The sequence below is a fragment of the Magnolia sinica genome, chromosome 1 (assembly GCF_029962835.1).
Source record: "Magnolia sinica isolate HGM2019 chromosome 1, MsV1, whole genome shotgun sequence".
Classification (NCBI taxonomy): domain Eukaryota; kingdom Viridiplantae; phylum Streptophyta; class Magnoliopsida; order Magnoliales; family Magnoliaceae; genus Magnolia; species Magnolia sinica.
Window position 1 is genome coordinate 128,154,432 of NC_080573.1, and position 15,036 is coordinate 128,169,467.

The following is a 15,036-nucleotide window of genomic DNA, read 5'->3' on the forward strand; positions in this document are numbered from 1 at the left end:
ATAGCTCGAGGCGTTCCGAATCGGGAAAGGATGTTCTCTTTTAGGAATTTAATGACCGTGCGATGGTCATTATTCTGACACGGAATCGCTTCAACCCACTTAGTGACATAGTCTACAGCGAGCAAAATATATATATTTCCAAAAGATTGGGGAAATGGTCCCATGAAATCGATGCCCCAACAATCAAATGCCTCGATGATAAGAATGGGATTCAAAGGCATCATATTTCGACCGGACAACGCTCCTAATTTTTTACAACGCTCACAAGCTTTGCAAAACTCGTGAGTGTCTCTGAACATAGTGGGCCAGTAAAAGCCATACTGCAAAATCTTGGCCGTGGTCTTTTCAGCAGAAAAGTGACCACCACAGGCCTATGAGTGACAAAAGGAGATGACACTCTGATGTTCATCGTCCAGCACACATCTCCTCAAGATTTGGTCTGGACAATATTTAAATAAATATGGATCATCCCAGAAAAAGTTACGTAGCTTGGTGAAAAATTTCTTCTTATCTTGCGCAGTCCACTGTGTCGGTATGGAACCTGTGGCAAGATAATTAGCAATATCAGCGAACCAAGGTGAATGGGAGACTCTGAACAATTGTTCATCAGGGAACATGTCATTGATATGTATCGTTTCAAGGGAATCAGAGGGATTAAGGCGAGAAAGATGGTCAGCCACTATGTTCTCTACTCCCTTTTTATCTTTTATTTCTAGGTCAAATTCCTGGAGCAGGAGGATCCATCGTATCAGGCGGGGCTTAGCATCATTCTTAGACAGAAGATACTTGAGCGCCGCGTGATCAGTGTAAATAATGATCTTGGATCCAATAAAGTAAGACCGAAATTTGTCCAAAGCGAACACTACGGTCAAGAGTTCCTTTTCCGTAGTTGAGTAGTTCACTTGGGCAGGATTTAGAGTTTTACTCGCATAATGAATAACGCAGGGTTTCTTATCTTTTCTCTGGCTTAGAACTGCCCCAAGAGCATAATCAGACGCGTCGCACATAAGTTCAAAAGGAATGCCCCAATCGGGTGGTTGTATGATGGGTGCACTAGTCAACATGCCCTTAAGCTTAGTGAAAGCTTCCTGACATGGCTCAGTCCACTCGTATGGTGCATCCTTTTGAAGTAGATTACATAAAGGACGAGAGAGGAGACTAAAGTCCTTTATGAATCGCCTGTAAAATCCTGCGTGTCCTAAGAAGGATCACACGTCTCTAATGTTCTTGGGTGGAGGTAGGTTAGAGATAAGATCGATTTTTACCTTATCCACCTCGATTCCTTTGGACGAGATAATATGTCCAAGGACAATTCCCTTATGAACCATGAAATGACACTTTTCCCAATTAAGTACCAAGTTCTTTTCTTCACATCTTTTCAGCACACATTTAAGACTCTCTAAGCACTCGCTAAAAGATGAACTGAAAACAGAGAAATCGTCTATGAAGACCTCTAGAAATTATCCCACAATGTCAGAAAAGATACTCATCATACATCGCTGAAAGGTGGCAGGGGCATTACATAATCCGAATGGCATCCTTCTGTAGGCCAAGGTGTCGTAGGGACATGTAAATGTAGTCTTTTCCTGGTCCTCAGGGGCGATTTCAATCTGATTGTAGCCCGAATACCTGTCAAGGAAACAGTAATAAGAATGACCAGCTAGCCTTTTCAAGATTTGATCAATGAAGGGTAAAGGAAAGTGGTCCTTCCTCGTGACGGTGTTCAGCTTCCTGTAGTCAATGCACATTCTCCAACCAGTAGTAACTCTAGTTGACACGAGTTCATTATTAGCATTGGCTATGATGGTGATCCTGGACTTCTTAGGAACCACCTGAGTTGGACTCACCCATTGACTATCGGATATGGGGTATATGATACCCACATCTAATAGTTTAAGAACCTCGGCCTTAACCACTTCCCTCATGTTTGGATTTAGTCTACGTTGTGATTGCCGAGCGGTCTTAGCATTATCCTCAAGATAAATGCGGTGAGTACAAATCGAGGGGTTGATTCCCTTGAGGTCCGCTATCGTCCATCCAAGGGCTCCCTTATGCTCAATGAGAGTAGATATGAGCATACTCTCCTGTTCTTTCTCTAGGTGGGCAGAGATCACCACCGGGTATGTCTCATCTTGACCTAAATAGACATATTTCAAATCAGAGGGCAAAGGTTTTAGGTCAAGCTTCGGTGGCTTGAGGTTAGACGGTAGAGGCACTACATCAGTTTGGGGCAACTCTTCAAATTGTGGCCTCCACCGGTTAACTTCAAGTACCGGTGCAGTATCGAGTAAGGCACACATCTCCCTAATCATGTCATCATCAAAATCATGGGAGTGGGCCAGGCACGTCTCTAGAGGGTCAGAGGATAAGGTCAGAGGTGTCGTATCTTCCACTAAAGAGTCAATCATGTTAATGTCGTGAAAATCGTCATCATCCTCTGAGTTTTTGCCGTTATTGAAAAAAATGTTTGACTCCAATGTCATATTCCCAAAAGACATAGTCATGACACCATTCCTGCAATTGATAATTGCGTTTGAAGTGGCAAGGAATGGGCGACCAAGAATGACGGGGATCTGAGTGCTCATGTTATTGATGGGTTCGGTGTCCAGGATGATAAAATCTACAGGGTAGTAAAATCTATCAACTTGGACCAACACATCCTCAATTATCCCTCTTGGTACACGAACAGTGTGATCAGCAAGTTGTAGTGTGGTTAGGATGGGTTTTAATTCACCCAAACCTAACTGTTTGTATACCGAGTAGGGAATCAGATTGACACTCGCTCCTAAGTCAAGAAGTGCATGATCAATTCGATGGTCCCCAATTACACATGATATGGTTGGGCTACCGGGATCTTTAAATTTCTGTGGCACGTCTTGCTTTAGGATGACACTCACTTTCTCGGTCAAAAAGATCTTCTTTTGAATACTCTGCCGTCGTTTAGTCGTACAATAGTCTTTTAGGAATTTGGCATATGAAGGTATCTGTTTTACGACATCAAGTAGAGGAATGTTGACTTTCACTTGTTTCAACACCTCTAGGATATCCTGAGAGTTAGAGAGAGGTTTTGGTGCGACCAACCGTTGGGGAAATGGAGCAACTGGCTTTTCTAGAAGTTCCGGTTCTAATTTTTATGGGGCCTCACTAGATCCATTATTGTTGTCCTCTTCTGGTTCTTGAGGCTTTTCGGGCCTAATCGGAAGGGTTTTATCAATGGTATTCCCACTCCTAAGAGTGGTGATGGATTTAGCGTGCCCCATTTGATTTGAAGAGCTGGGATCACTTATCTCGTATTGCGGTTTAGGATTGGGGAGCGGTTGTGCAGGAAGCATCCCCTTTTCTATAACCGTCATACGTGAATCCATCTTTTGCATAAAGTCTCGCATTGCCTGGGTCAGCTCTTGCATGGAATTTTGAACCGGTTCTTCTTGAGGTTTCCCCTGATTTGGATTTTGATTGAAGAAACTTTGAGGGGCAGCAGTTTGTCCATTTCTCCAACTAAAGTTTGGATGATTTTTCCAACCAGGATTGTATGTATTAGAGGTTGGTCCATTGAAAGGTCTTTGATAATTATTTACGGCATTGGATATATTGTTCATTCAACACTTCACGAAAGGCAGGTATCGTAGGATAATTTTCAGTTGTATGAATGTTGCAATCACAGATGCCGCAAACACTTTCATTAACCTTATCCCTCTTTCCTTCCATGGCCTCAACTTTCCTTATGAGTGTAGTCACTTTACACTTGAGATCATCCTCTTCTTTCAAGAGATACAATCCACCTTTCTCCTTTAATTGAGTCGGCTAGACGTGGTGTTCGACTTTGGGTAATAGTCCCATGATTGTGTTTTTTCAGCAAGACTATCGAGGTAATCCCATACCTCCTCAACATTTTTATTAATGAACTCTCCATTACACATTGTCTCGACCATTTGGCGCATGGAAGATGTCAGTCTATCGTAGAAAAAATTTGTAATGCGCCACGTTTCAAAACTGTGTTGTGGGCATGAACTGACCAAATCCTTGAACCTTTCCCAACATTGGTAAAATGTTTCATCCTCCTTTTGGGTGAAGTTCATGATTGCTTTTCTAAGGGTAATCGTTTTATGATGTGGAAAGAATTTCTTTATAAATTCCCTTTGCATATCATTCCATGTGCCAATGGATCTAGGACGCAGTGAATGTAACCACGTCTTAGCCTTCTCTTTTAAGGAAAAAGGAAAGAGTCTCAGCCTGACTATGTCCTCAAACACATTTTGAAAATATAAAGTGGCTCTGATCTCATCAAACTCTTTTAAATGTAAATATGGTTCTTCAGATTCAAGGCCATGGAACTTAGGAAGGAGTTGGATAACCCCTGGCTCGATGTCCATATGTCCTGTATTTTCAGGAAAAATCATGCATGAGGGTGTACTCACCCCCACTGGTTGTAAATAATCTCGTAAGGTACGTGGCGAGGGTGCTTGATACACCTCATTTTCATCTTGAATGTCCTCCACCCTAGGTTGGGGTAGAAGAGGTTGGTTTCCAGCCATCACTTCAATTAACTCAGGGGATTTCGAGTGGTGTCTAGTCCTGCGATGGATAGTCAACCACTCAACTAATCCTCCTTTAGTCAAGAGACGTCGAGTATTGTCACGGGCCCACTTAGGCATGAAACACTCGCAGCCCTCAATCAAATTCAAAACCTAATCCTAAGAAAGGAAAATAAAATCTAAAAAGAAAAAGAGGGTTGGAAAGAAGTTACCAAATTGGAGTCCCTAAGTTAAAAACCTATAAAAGAAAACAAAATAAGTCAGTTTCTAAAGAGAAGGTCTAGAATTAGAAAATCCTTAAGAAGAAAGATAGAAGTAACTAGTTTCTAAAAGAAGAAATTCCTAAAGGAAAGTGGAAATTTCTAAAATAAATTAGGAAAGTCCTAAACTTAGAAAGTAAGTTACTAAAAGAGATCTGAAAAATAGAAAGGAGAGAAAAATTTTACCGAATTAGAAATTTCTATCTTAAAAGCCTACAAAATAGGAAGTTAGTTTCTAAACAAAAATTCTAAAAATAAATTAGGAAACAAAGTTAGATTCTAAAAAAGTTAGAATTAAAAGTTACTAAAAATAAAAATAGAAAGTTAGTTTCTAAAAAAAAAGGAAAAATTTTTAAAACTAGAAAATAGATGAATCTAAATCTAAAATTAGAAGAGTACAGAAAATAAGAGGAGAAGAAAGATGGTACCAAATGAGAAGTTCCTATGTTAAGGTCCTGTAAAAGAAAACAAAAGAGATTAGTTTCTAAAAAGGAAAGTTTTAGAATTAGAAAGTTTCTAAAATAGAAAATCTAAACCTAAAATTAGAAAGTTTCTAAAAATAAAATAAATAAAAGATGAGTAGTTTATAAAATTAAAAAGAATTTCTAAAAAGGGAAATAACTAACCTAGTTTCTAAAAACAAAAGAGGAAAGTTTCTAAAAATAAATTATTTCCTAAAAAATAGGAAAACACTAGAATTGGAAAATTTCTAAAATTCAAACCCTAATTCTAAAAATAGAAAAAGTAGAGGAATTAGAAAGGGATTACCAATTTAGAAGTTTATGTCAGGATCCTACAAAACAGGAAAACAGGTTAGTTTCTAAAATAGAAAATCTAAGCTTAAAGTTAAAAAAAAAATCCTAATCTTAAACTAATCCTAAAACTAGTTAATTTCAGAAAACGTAACCGTCAGTCCCCGGCAACGGCGCCAAAAACTTGTTCACTCCCCAAGTATAGGGTTGTGATATAGTAATAAATTCGGTGAGACCGAGGTCGAATCCTAAGGGACTGAAACCTGTACGTTATCTGAAACTAGGTAGAAATAGAAATAGCCCAAGATGAAATCGAAATCAAATATAAATTGATGAATATTGGTGAAATACTAATCTAAAACTTAAGAAATTCAGAGGAAGGAAACTAGGGATTCAGAGGATCCACTTGTAAAGATCAAGGAGATCTTATGCCTGCATCAAGAATCATGGAAATCAAACTGAACTTACTTGATCTAGTCTTCACGAGATGAAAGATATATGAATTAAAATGGATTCCATCATCAAACCATGCCCAGGAGACAAAGCAAACAATAGAATTAAACTAGTTATCAACCAATCAACAATGCATGAAAGTTAGGAAGGATACCGTCATCCAACCATGCTCATGAGACGATGGTGAACAACAGGGCTTCCTGACGTCATAAACATCAAAAGGAGGAAGAAATACTCAAAGCCATCGCAGATCTATTGTAATTTCAGTCACAACAAACCATTAAATAAAATTAAAAGTATTCCTTTTAATCAACATTATGGAAAAACTCCTGATAAATAAAAATGAATTAAACATCAAAATCCATCCACAAGCTTCACCTCTTAGCCCTAGCTAAGAGGTTTAGCCTAACATAATCAGACTAAATCTCAACATAATTCATAGGAAAAAGAAGAAAAATAAAGAAAAAATATATAAAAATTCTAAACACTTCTCTCTCCGCCTCTCTTTCTTTATCTGACGTCCCCTGCTCAAGCACACCCCCTTCTCCACGTTTGGAACTCTTTTTATAGCTGTTGGAGTGGTGGAAATCGGATTTGGGAAGCTATCGCACTCGCAGCGAAAGCCTTTTCGCAGCCAAGTTCGGGGCTTCATAACTCTCGCGTTCCTTGCATTATTTCTGTAAAATCAATGTCTCTTGAAAGTATTTTGGCTGGCCTACACGATGGATGGTTCAGATCTGCCATATGATCAAAGATGGTGGGCCACAACTGCCTGAAAAATCAGATTTCGCGGACATGCGTAGCCTTTCGCACGTCCGGCGCTGACGTGATCGGTGGGCTCCACAGAGGTGTTTTCAAGGAAATCCACCCCGTCCATTAGATTGCCCTCGAAATTTTGGTCAGAAACGGATGGTTTTTTATGTCCATTGACTCAGAATCAGAGAAGAAATGATTCAAACATCAATTTGAACGTTGCAGGGCAGTCCACTTATGGCCTCTGTATTGCGCACATGTGCTTGCATGGGTCCAAAAATTCAGCATAGGTTTGAAGCATTCATGGCCCTCTACAAGATGGACAGTTTAGATTATTCGTACGTACGCTCTATGGGGCCCATTAGCATCCGCAAAACGGACGCCGTCCGTCCATTATATAGTGCCAAAACAGAAATATCCGTTTTGGGAAGAAGAAGCGGGTCAGCTGTGGCTGACCGGCTTTAGTCGGTTCGGTGCGGGGCGGGTACACGTACATGTGCAATGTACACACCTCACATACGAGCCCCACTGTGATGTGTTTCAAAAATCTGATCCATCCATTCATTTTCTCATCTTATTTAAACTGTCAAGACCAAAGTTGAGACAGTTCCAGATATCAGGTGGGCCCAGAATCAACGGTTTATAGGCTGATCTGTCAGTTGGGGTACTTCCATAGTGATCCGAGGGCTGAAATTTGATATGTACGGTTAATTTATGGCCCTCAGGCCATGTATAAAGTTTTGAGCCAATCAGATGGCGAGAACTATGTGATCTTGCATTCTTCACCAATTTCGGACCTCTTTAACGTGAATGGCTTGATTTCCTCGGATCCCTGGCATGTAAATTCTTCAGTCTTGGTTCTCTAGAGTGTCTCCCTTGCTCTGGTGACTTCGGAGTGTTAAATCCACACTTCTAGCACCCTTTTTCAGTTCATGCTCGTAAATACACTCTGCATCACAAACACGATTAAATCGGGCCATTAAACGGTATCATGCTTGTAAATCCATGCAATAACTGGGTCTGATATGCAATATTTGACCCTCAACATAATGCTGGGTTAGGCAAGGAGATATGGTTGAGGCCGTAAACACAACTTGTTATTTAGTGAATTGATTTCCATTTACATCGATTAATTGTAAAATTTTAGAAGAAGTATGGAGTGGTTAGGAAGTTGATTACTTGGGACTGGATTTTTTTTATTGTAATGATTACTCTCATGTACCATCATTTGGGAGAGATAAGATAGACTAAAAGGCAAAAATGTATACTTTTGTTAGCTATGGTGATGGTATGAAAGGATACAAACTGTATGATCGGATTTCACGCAAGATCATATTTAGCCGGGATGTCAAGTTCGATGATAGTTCCTTATTCCATAAGGATTAGTATAATGAAATGAAAAAAAAAATCGATTGTTGATGTTGAAACAAATAAAGTTGAAACACTTAAGGAAGTTGAGCCGCAGGAAGAGGTATAGAAAAAGGTGGTGGCACCACTTGTTGGGAGAAATTTACTGAGAGATAGCAGGATACTTTTGAGATATAGGGATGACTTAAATGCTTTGTTTGCCCTTATTAGGAATAAAGAAAATCCATCTACATTCTAGGAAGCATTAAATAATATAGAAGCTAAGAAGTGGATGGCGGTGGTGCATGATGAGATACATTCTCTATACAAGAACGAAATGTGAGAGCTAGTACCTATTGGGAGGAAAATGATTAGGTATAAGTAGATTTTTATAAAAACTATATAGGTACAAGGCGATCTTGGTTGCAAAGGGCTATACTTAGAAAAAATACTTCGACTTCGGTGAGATATTTGCGCTTGTAGGTTAAGCAAGTATATATTAGATTTGTATTGGTATTGGTTGCTTAATACAATCTAGAATTAGAATAGTTAGATGTGATGTAATACCCCATACCTCTAGTACTCGAGTGTTACCTCTTCAACATACATCAATGAAAGTCAATAACTAGATACCTTGAGCCAATGTATGCAGGATGAGGCTCCTAGTCACGTTGAAGCCTTCTATCCAAGACTCTAAGAGCTGAGACGAACTCCATGTCAGTCAAGAAGGTAAGATCAACTTCTATTATATGGGGACAATGCACCCGTTAACAAATCGTGAAAATAAATTTATGACCAACCAGGCACTCAAGGCCTCTCAAATCCCTGTTTAGCTATCAAAACAAAATCTCAGGTCAATCTGACCCTTGGATCCAGATTTATGAGCCAGATCAGCCCTTAGACGTAGGATACGGCCCACCTGGGCCTCACCTCCACCCCAAACTGGGCCGGGCCCCGTGGATGGGACTCTTGAGGTGAATGGACGGAGTAGATTAGTCACAAAAGTCATAGTGGACCTCACAAGGAGTGCATGTACATCACATGCATTCGTGCACGATGTGCACTGGAATGGCGGGCTCGGTCAAATAGCCCTTGACCTAGCCAAAATCGAAAAGAGAAAACAAGTTTCTCCCGCTCATTTTGGATTTAAATCCAATGGACTTCAAGCCCCAAAGTGACCCACCCTGGCCACTTTTCGAACCATCCAAACCATCCATCAAGATCGCAGGGTCCATTCAACTAAGACCGTATAGCGGTTTGGTTCCATACATAGGGACGTGGGAGATTGAACGGGGCCGTTCAGAATCCTCCGTGTGGTTGGGATCCGAGATGGTGGGCCCATCTGTGACCACCTGGGTGGCCCATGATTGTAATAATCAGACAATCCCATCCATTCGCATCACAAAAAACGGCCGGACAGCCATTCGTAGCAGGAAAAAGAGAGAGGGAACATTTCCCTTCTAGGAAATGAATTTCCGACCATCCGATGGGCCACGTGGGGTAATCTCAGCCAACCCCTGAGGCGGTACGCAATGGTAGAGGAGAAACAACCCATCTCGCGAGAAAATGCCGAGAATCGGACTTTCTCGTGAGTGGAATTGAAACACTCGTTTACGGCCCAAAAAGTGGACCCCACATTGATCAGAGGTCCCATCCGGTCCGCTCAAATGGACCGAATCGTGTTGAAATACGTAATGCAGTGATCTGCCATTAGAGGTTCGATCATCTTCCCCGATAACCCACCACAATCTGATCACGAGATGGGCCCCACAGGGCCTAAAATTCTACTTTTCTAGTGGGTCAGGGCATTAGCTATCCATCCTAGCGTGTGGATAGGCCCCATACAAGGCCACTTCTTAATCACAACCATTGCATAAAGGACTCCTTTTCTAGCCGTTGGTGATCCTCTCCCACTGCTATAAAAAAAAGGGCACTGTGTTCTCGGGATTCGCACCAGCGTGAGAGAAAGGAGAAAAGAGAGAGAGAAAGGAAAGAGAAAGAGAGAAAGAGGGAGAAGAGAGAGTCCAGCTAGTGAGTCTGCAGCCACTCAGCTCGACTCGGTCGAGTAAGGTCCTATTCCACCGAGTTCCTAGACCGGGAACCCACCAGGTAAAAGCCCTGCACCTGTTTAGCCATTTCCCTTCAATCCTTTCTACCAAGCTCCATCGGGCCAGGGAGTCGAGCTGAAACCGAGCCAAACAATGGCCATGTTTCGGGCTGAATCCAGGCCGAATGATGAGTGTATTATGGGCCGAAACCAGGCCAAATAATGGCTGTGGTTCGGACCAAAACAAGGCTGAAAAGTCACTCTATTTCAGACTAAAACCAGACTAAACAATGACTGTGTTTTGGGCTAAAACCCGACCAAGTTGTAGCTCTGTTTTGGGCCGAGATCAGGCCAAATAATGGCTGAGCTCTGGGCTAGGGATGTGCTAGGAAATAGACTCTTAAACGAGCTCTACAATGGGGGGAGGATGGCCCGTAATCTGGCTGTGAAAACAGCCTCCTGCTGGTTCAAATAGCAGGCTGAAACCGAGCTCTAGCAGGGCCATGGAACCTGCCCCCATAAGCTTTCAATCCAGGCTGAAAATGGCCTTCGACTGGGCCGTGAATTTGGCTTTCAGCTGCTGCTAATTGCAGTCCGAAACTAGTTTTCTTCAGGCCTTGCATGGGCAGTAACTGGGCCGCACCACATCTGTAAAACGAGTGGCCCATCGTTTTTTTTTTTTTTTTTGGCAGTTTTGGCATTTTAGCAGTCCGCATGCCTTAATTAGGTGTTATCCACACCCGTTGCAAAAAGAGGTTTCTTGTAACACGTTTTTAAATATTGTTATAAGATGTCCGGACTTTAGCCATTGGATAAGAAATGGGTTTTCTAATGATCTAAACTATTTTAATGATAGGTCTCACATTTGATGAAGCAAGTACAGATAATAGAATTTCTTTGAATTTGGACAATATCCGTAAAATTTAACAATCAATGGATTGAAATTCTTCAATTGGAGAGCTATTTTGGAAACCCATCACCTACATTCAGCCTCATAGTATGGATGGTATCCAACCATTGATGTTTCGATGCATAACTTCCTCTCCCCATGCTTCCTCACATATGCATGCCCATGGGTCATGTGAACCATTTGCACCTTTCATAACTCTCTTCGTTGGGCCACACGTTGAAGGGTTACAACTTTGTGGACATTGGGTTCATGGGCTATCTACATCAATACCTATATTTTCAACCATTTAAGCCACTTAACCATGGGACTGAATTGCAATTCATAAACTTTCGCCAAAGCATTGTGTAATGCCTTAACAAGCGGAGGAAAATTGAAAAAAAAAAAGAAAGAAAGAAAGAAAGAAAGGTTTCCACTGGCCTCATCTGGAGACGTAGAACGTCACTGATTTAATTATTTTTTGGGTAGGTTTAAAACAGTGGGTATGTGATTACAACCGAGGACTCGTTGGTGAAGCACTTCCATTCTCCATGTGCATCACACGTGACGTGCTCTACCCACAAGTTAATGTGAACAATTTCAGCACCTTTCATAACTCTCTTTTTGTTGGGCCGCCTGTTGTAGAGTTATGACGTTCGGATTTTTTCGTTCATCGACTATCTACATTCAAACCTATATTTTTAACTGTTTGTACCACGTACTGAACAATAGGACCTAATTGTAACATACAGATTTTTGGGGAGCGTTGTGTAATTCTTCAACAACTGAAGGAGGAAGTTAAAAAAACCAAAAAAGTTTCCTCATAGCTCATCCAGAGAGGTAGAGTGTCGCTGTCTGCTACTTGTTTTTGGGGCAGGTTTTAAAACGTGGCATGACATAACAGCTGATGTCATTTTGGTGACGCTTCCTTCCGTCAGCTCTCTTCTGTCATTCGGCACGCTCTCCGCTTAGCTCTTCGGGATAATGTGATTGGAACTGGTCAAGTGGTGGTCACTGACGTGGACGGTTGCTATGACAAATTAAAATGCGACACTCATCCAACGGTTGTAGTGATTCTTCAGTTAGTTACTTTCAATTCATCCCATGTAACTTTCAGGATTGACTGGAACTGTTCCATATAAATTATAATGTCAAGCCCCACTTTCTCTTCACAAGGGTACGTTGAATCACATGCGTTCGTTTTACACATGCAGTGACACAGGATCACTAGAATCTCTTGCCCCATGAAGCCCACACGTGTAGATGGTCTGATGATCAGAACCATCCATTAAATGGGCGCTATTTTGAGTAGCCCATCGTTTCAAGAATCCCGCTTAGATGATGATCCTAAACATTCATTTGTGCAACCCAACGCCAGCCGTTGGAAATTTTCTTTTCAATGGTCCATCTTTAGTTTCCGATCATTGGATCATCTGTACATGTGTTCAAAAGGAGGTGGCACCGTACTGTTGACTAGCCTTGCCTCAGAACTCATGATGACCAGGGCATCCTAACCGCTGATCGGCACGGGAGGACAAAAGGAGAGCACCGTTAGATGGAAGAATCCCAACTAGTCGCATTCAGCGGGCAACCATAGCTCAAGTGGTAGACTGAGTGAGAGATACCTCGCTTCAACACTGGTCTTAGTAACGATCCCTGGTGGGGGTGGCTAACAGTGAAGTGTCAACTGACGGTGGGTGTACTAACAAAAAAAATGTACACCATGTTTTCGTAGTGTGCTATACAACTAGGGAAATAAATTAGATGAATTTGAAAAGAGACACCGGAATGGTTGATCGACTGACTTTAATACCGCGGTTAATCGATGAATTTTGGAGTTAATCGATGATGCTTGATTTCAAATTATCTCTTTTTTCATTCATTAAAAGAGGTCAGATTTACATCCGGACTTCCAATGGAGAAAAAGGGACCTGGGAAGCGTCTATCATGATAAGCTACTGAAAGGAAAAACGCAGCATAACACAGAAAAATGAACATTGGGACCTTGTTAGCCGAAGGAGAGATTGACGCACTACTGATCCCTAATGGCTCCCAGCTCGACCTTGTCTAGGAAAAGCAGGCCTCTGAGAAGATGTGGGAGGTCCGTGTACCTAGGGCAGAAATATGGGGATTGGCTATTGCTTCTTAATCTTGCTAAGAAGTCACTTAGAGCGTTACCTTCCCTAGAGATGTGCCTGAATTCAAACTGGCAGAGAGAGCGATGCCTGTTTATCCTGGTGATCCAATATCACCACTTATACCCAGGGAGAAGTCACCCATTCATGACTTGCACTACTAGCTGAGAGTCGGATTCTACAATCACATTAGAAAATCCCATGGCAAGGCAGTGAGATATGCCATCATATACAGCGCGAAGCTCGGCATACAAGTTTGAGCCCTCCTCGTAGCCCTCATAAAAGGCAAAAAACAGGGAACGTTTGTCATTTCTGCAGACGCCTCCCCCTCCTGCTTTCCCGGGATTCTATCTGGAAGACCCATCCACATTTACCTTGACCCAGTTTGCAATTGGTCTGAACCATTTAACTACCAAAGGAATAGAAGAATGTTTGGCCTTATCTGAAGCACCTACCGAGCGAGTATAATGACCATCAGCGTGATGGGAATGGATTTCACCAATGGTGCCTGTGATTGTGGACGTCCACCTAGAAACTCGAGTAATGAGTGCCGCTGAATTTGTGGACTTTCCCTAAAAAAATGCTGAGTTTCTGGATTTCCAGAGTTCCCATAGCAGAAAAGAAGGGAGAAGCTTTTGGATAAGAGGGGATCTATTTCTCCCAGTTGAAGAGTTCCACTATTGCATAAGCCCGACTTTAATTGAAGTTGCTGCCATGATGTTAATGCCGAATTCCACCCCGAAATGAAAAAGGTCGACCAAAATCTATTTTTGGTCGACCGAGATCTATATATTTTCGTTGATCGAGAGACTGTTGATATCTCGGTCGACCTAAAGGTGTGACCGATCGGAATGCGTAAATGCGGGATTTTATTTTTAATTTTACATGGGGTTATATAAATCATGTTAATACGAGATTAGGGTAACTCTGAGAGAATGAAATGAGCTTAACATATTTTCAAGGGTTTTGAGGGAGAAACTAGGTTTTTTTATCTGTAAGTTGTTCCATCTCTTGTTACTTTCTTATTATAGTGGATTGTTCGTTGCATAGTGCCATGCTTTTTTCCCTCAAAGGTTTTTCCACTTAAAATCCATGTGCTCTCTGTAGTTGCTTGAATTTTTCTTTCTTTATTGTGTTATATAATTTTACTTGAGGTTTCTTCTGCACTGAGCAAGTCATGTCAGATCTTGTCGTGTCTCCAACAAGTGGTATTAAAGCGGATGTTAGGTTTTTAAGATGAATCTAAGACATGGCACTGAGGGGATCAAATGTGAAGTTTGAGATAAAGAAATTCATAGGTAAAAACAATTTTGAATTATGAAGGTTGAAGATGAAACCCTTCTTAATTCAACAAGGGTCGTAACATGGGATGAACTTGATTAGAGGGTGATTAGCACAATTCAATTGTGCTTGGTTGGTGAAGTCCTTTATGATGTCATTAATGGGACAACTATCACAGGCCTAAGAGTGAAGTTAGAGAGCATTTACATGACGAAATCACTTTTCAATCGCCTGTATCTAAAGAGACAAATTTATAATCTAAATATGGCGGAAGTGTCGGATCTTTCTGAGTATATCAACGTCTTCAACAAACTAGTTTACAAATTGGCAAATGTGGAGGTGAAATTTAATGAAGAAGACAAAACCCTAATTTTGTTGACATCTCTCTCAGAGTCCTACGAGTATCTATTGGATACTCTATGCTATGGTAGGGATACCTTAAACCTTGATATTGTTATCTCATTCCTTTAGTCGAAGTAGTTAAAAAGGAATAACAGTGAAAAATATATTTCTACAGGTACATTGGTTACTAGGGGAAGATCGTCTGAGTGAGTGAATGGAAAGTCGCAATTAAAGTTTGAATTAAA

The 15,036-nt window shown here is 41.1% G+C and overlaps 1 non-coding gene across 1 annotated transcript; it reads left to right on the plus strand.

Moving 5' to 3' along the window:
- The first annotated feature begins 3,990 nt into the window (after positions 1 to 3,990).
- Positions 3,991 to 4,097, plus strand: LOC131222476 (small nucleolar RNA R71). The gene has a single exon (XR_009160061.1). It is a non-coding gene; the product is annotated as a small nucleolar RNA R71 (small nucleolar RNA).
- The last annotated feature ends 10,939 nt before the right edge of the window (positions 4,098 to 15,036 follow it).